The sequence below is a fragment of the Schistocerca americana genome, unplaced genomic scaffold, assembly GCF_021461395.2.
Source record: "Schistocerca americana isolate TAMUIC-IGC-003095 unplaced genomic scaffold, iqSchAmer2.1 HiC_scaffold_1153, whole genome shotgun sequence".
Taxonomy (NCBI): domain Eukaryota; kingdom Metazoa; phylum Arthropoda; class Insecta; order Orthoptera; family Acrididae; genus Schistocerca; species Schistocerca americana.
In genome coordinates, this window is record NW_025725213.1 from 2,501 (window position 1) to 7,500 (window position 5,000).

At 62.4% G+C, this 5,000-nt stretch overlaps 1 pseudogene; it reads left to right on the forward strand.

Annotated features, from left to right (window-relative positions):
- Window positions 1–5,000, forward strand: part of LOC124561161 — a 7,978-nt pseudogene that overhangs the window by 904 nt on the left and 2,074 nt on the right.

A 5,000-nucleotide genomic window follows, 5' to 3' on the forward strand; every position in this document is an offset into this window, starting at 1 on the left:
TTGGACAATTTCACGACCCGTCTTGAAACACGGACCAAGGAGTCTAACATGTGCGCGAGTCATTGGGCTGTACGAAACCTAAAGGCGTAATGAAAGTGAAGGTCTCGCCTTGCGCGGGCCGAGGGAGGATGGGGCTTCCCCGCCCTTCACGGGGCGGCGGCCTCCGCACTCCCGGGGCGTCTCGTCCTCATTGCGAGGTGAGGCGCACCTAGAGCGTACACGTTGGGACCCGAAAGATGGTGAACTATGCCTGGCCAGGACGAAGTCAGGGGAAACCCTGATGGAGGTCCGTAGCGATTCTGACGTGCAAATCGATCGTCGGAGCTGGGTATAGGGGCGAAAGACTAATCGAACCATCTAGTAGCTGGTTCCCTCCGAAGTTTCCCTCAGGATAGCTGGTGCTCGTACGAGTCTCATCCGGTAAAGCGAATGATTAGAGGCCTTGGGGCCGAAACGACCTCAACCTATTCTCAAACTTTAAATGGGTGAGATCTCCGGCTTGCTTGATATGCTGAAGCCGCGAGCAAACGACTCGGATCGGAGTGCCAAGTGGGCCACTTTTGGTAAGCAGAACTGGCGCTGTGGGATGAACCAAACGCCGAGTTAAGGCGCCCGAATCGACGCTCATGGGAAACCATGAAAGGCGTTGGTTGCTTAAGACAGCAGGACGGTGGCCATGGAAGTCGGAATCCGCTAAGGAGTGTGTAACAACTCACCTGCCGAAGCAACTAGCCCTGAAAATGGATGGCGCTGAAGCGTCGTGCCTATACTCGGCCGTCAGTCTGGCAGTCATGGCCGGTCCTTGCGGCCGGCCGCGAAGCCCTGACGAGTAGGAGGGTCGCGGCGGTGGGCGCAGAAGGGTCTGGGCGTGAGCCTGCCTGGAGCCGCCGTCGGTGCAGATCTTGGTGGTAGTAGCAAATACTCCAGCGAGGCCCTGGAGGGCTGACGCGGAGAAGGGTTTCGTGTGAACAGCCGTTGCACACGAGTCAGTCGATCCTAAGCCCTAGGAGAAATCCGATGTTGATGGGGGCCGTCATAGCATGATGCACTTTGTGCTGGCCCCCGTTGGGCGAAAGGGAATCCGGTTCCTATTCCGGAACCCGGCAGCGGAACCGATACAAGTCGGGCCCCTCTTTTAGAGATGCTCGTCGGGGTAACCCAAAAGGACCCGGAGACGCCGTCGGGAGATCGGGGAAGAGTTTTCTTTTCTGCATGAGCGTTCGAGTTCCCTGGAATCCTCTAGCAGGGAGATAGGGTTTGGAACGCGAAGAGCACCGCAGTTGCGGCGGTGTCCCGATCTTCCCCTCGGACCTTGAAAATCCGGGAGAGGGCCACGTGGAGGTGTCGCGCCGGTTCGTACCCATATCCGCAGCAGGTCTCCAAGGTGAAGAGCCTCTAGTCGATAGAATAATGTAGGTAAGGGAAGTCGGCAAATTGGATCCGTAACTTCGGGATAAGGATTGGCTCTGAGGATCGGGGCGTGTCGGGCTTGGTCGGGAAGTGGGTCAGCGCTAACGTGCCGGGCCTGGGCGAGGTGAGTGCCGTAGGGGTGCCGGTAAGTGCGGGCGTTTAGCGCGGGCGTGGTCTGCTCTCGCCGTTGGTTGGCCTCGTGCTGGCCGGCGGTGCAGGATGCGCGCGCCTGCGCGGCGTTCGCGCCCCGGTGCTTCAACCTGCGTGCAGGATCCGAGCTCGGTCCCGTGCCTTGGCCTCCCACGGATCTTCCTTGCTGCGAGGCCGCGTCCGCCTTAGCGTGCTCCTCCGGGGGCGCGCGGGTGCGCGGATTCTCTTCGGCCGCCATTCAACGATCAACTCAGAACTGGCACGGACTGGGGGAATCCGACTGTCTAATTAAAACAAAGCATTGCGATGGCCCTAGCGGGTGTTGACGCAATGTGATTTCTGCCCAGTGCTCTGAATGTCAACGTGAAGAAATTCAAGCAAGCGCGGGTAAACGGCGGGAGTAACTATGACTCTCTTAAGGTGGCCAAGTGGCGGCGGTGTGGCTGCATCCGGACTTGGCTTTTCGAAGTGCGGTCTTGATGTAGTCGTGCTGCTGCTGCGAGGTGCCTTCCTTGGGTTATAGTTACAGGGTGAGTGATGCGCAATACATGGGCCTAGCCCTCTTAGCCTCTCCTCTCCTGCGGTCTTCTCCCCTTCTCGTGGGCCCGCTGATTTTTTGCAGAGTGGAAGACCGCACCAGGGGCCTGGGGGGGTTACCAGCCCCCCCTCGCATTATCCCTTTATAGTTGGGGGCAGCCGACAAGAAACAAGAGATGGTGGCCCTTCCGCTGAAGGTGCCACCCCAGCTACCCCAGCACCTATCCGGCCAACCGGCCGTAACGAAAATGCGATAGTTTGTGTAGCTCCCTTTGCTTGCAGTGAGTGCCACCGCACTTTTACCACGAAGAACGGTCTCGGGGTCCATCGCCGCCGCCAACACCCTGCGGCCGCCAACGCTGAGATCGTGACGGAGAGGCATCGCGCGAGGTGGACGGAGGAAGAAGTCCTGTCGCTCGCCAAGGCAGAGGCCGAACTGTTCCTGGAGAGGGACGCCCGGTTCTTCTTTGTAAATCAAGAACTTACCAGGATGTTCCCCGACCGAACGCTTGAGGCAATCAAGTGCCGACGGCGGCAAGCTGCCCACAAGCAGCTTGTCCGCCAATTCATGGAGGCACTTGAGATCGGTCGGGGTGAAGAGCCGGCGTCCCGCCGTGGAGCAGCGAGCTCGCTGCCTGACGCGGGCGAGGCCGCTGCGCCGCCCGTCGACGCAGCCGAGGACTTCGCGGCCGACACCACCGGGCCGCCGCCGGAGGGGCCGACTGACGCCGCCATCTGGGAGCATCTGGCGGGGCTACCTGCTTCCGCCCAGCGTTTCTCTGCCCTGGATCGAGTCATTGGTCTGGGGCGGGGCACGCCGCCCGATGTCATCCTGGGCATGCTCCCGGATGCCCTTGCGTCGGTCGGGTCCAGGGGGGAGAGGTCGATCACCAGGACACAGCGGCCGCGCCAACCATCCAAGCGGCCGCCTGCCGCCCCGCCGCTGCAGAAGCGCAAGCGGCGCCGCTGGGAATACGCGCGGACACAGGACGCCTTCCGTAGGTCGCGTGCGCGTTGCGTGCGCGGCTTGCTGGACGGCACCCTGCTGCAGCCGCCACCCGACATCCCCGGTCTGCTGGACTTCTGGGCGGACCTCTTCACGAAGAAGCCGATCTCCACCGCCGGCTTCATCCGTGACCGCCTTCTCCCGCACTCGGAGCCTGTCGCTCCTGAGTGCCTATGGGGGCCGGTCACACGTGAGGAGGTCGCTGCTGCCTTGCCGCCCAGGGGATCGGCAGCCGGGCCGGACGGCCTGACTCCAGCGGAGCTGCGGCGCCTGCCGCATGAAGTCCTGGTGAAACTCTTGAACCTCTTCCTCCTGGCCCGCGCCCTCCCCGAGCGTCTGCTTCGCGCCCGGACGTCACTTCTCCCCAAAACGGCTGCACCAACATCCCCCGCTGACTTTCGCCCCATTACGGTCTGCTCGGTGTTGGCGCGGACCTTTCACAAGGTTCTCGCGTCACGCCTGATGCGTGCATGTGCTGTGGACGAACGTCAGCGGGCATTCATCCCCCGGGATGGGATGTTGGAAAACACCTTCATCTTGGACACTGCTCTCACCGACGCAGTCCGCTCCTGTCGCTCTGTTTTTGTGGCATCGATCGACGTCTCTAAAGCGTTCGATTCGGTGGACCATGCCGCCCTCCGCCCCGTGCTGAGGGCTCATGGCCTGCCGGATTGCTTTATTGAGTACGTCGTAAGGTGTTACGAGGGTAGCACGACGGTGATAGCGGGCGGCGCCGACGTGGGCGTGCCCCTGCAGCCGGCTAGGGGTGTGCGTCAGGGTGACCCCCTCTCCCCCCTCCTTTTCAATTTTGCGGTGGACTATGTTTTGAGTCAACTTCCCTCCCACATCGGAGCTCGGATCCTTGGTCGCAGAGTTAACGCTGCGGCCTTCGCAGATGACGTCCTGCTTTTTGCATCGACCGCGAGGGGATTGCAGTCCCTCATCGACGCAGCCGTCGCAGCCCTCGCCCATCTGGGGCTGCAGATCAACGCCCGGAAGTGTTTCACCCTCGCCTTAGTCGCGTCTGGGCGCGACAAGAAGGTGAAGGTCGACGCCGACGTTACCTTCAAAGCGGGCAACGCCACCGTGCCCGCCCTACGTGTGGGTGAAACCTTCCGGTACCTGGGACTGCAATTCTCCACCGCTGGTCGCTGCGTTTTCAACCCACGACGCCACCTGGTGGAGCAGCTGGACGTCATCTCCCGAGCTCCGCTCAAGCCGCAACAGCGCCTCCACGCCCTCACCACCGTACTTCTGCCTGGCCTGTACCATGGGCTGGCCCTCAGCCGCACCCGAGTGGGTGCGTTGAAAGCGGCAGATGTGACCATCCGTGCCGCCGTCAGGAGATGGTTCCGCCTTCCGGCGGACACTCCCCTGGGCTACTTCCACGCTCCTGTAGCCCAGGGAGGCCTCGGCATCCCATCATGCCGATGGATGGGGCCAACACTTCGCCGGTCCCGTCTCCTGGCGCTGAAGAGGATTGGGCCAGCCGCCGACGGTGCAGGCCGGGACGAGGTGCAGCGTGAGATTGAGGCGCTGGAGCGGCATCTTATGTGGGAGGGCCACCTCCTCAAATCGTCGACGCAGGTTGGAGAGATGTGGGCCGCGCGCCTGCACGTTGCCTTTGACGGTGCGGCGCTGTCATCTTCCGCCGCCGTCAAGGGGCAACACCAGTGGGTCGCTGACACCAGTCGCCTGCTATCTGGGCGTAACTTCATCGACGCTCTCCGCGCCCGCATCAACGCCTTCCCCACGAAGGCACGGCGCAGTCGCGGGCGGGAGGCGGACACCAGATGCCGCGCGGGCTGCCAGGCCGTAGAGACCGCCAACCACGTGTTACAGGCTTGCTTCAGGACGCACGGGTCCCGGGTTAAGCGGCATGACGCGATCGTGCGCT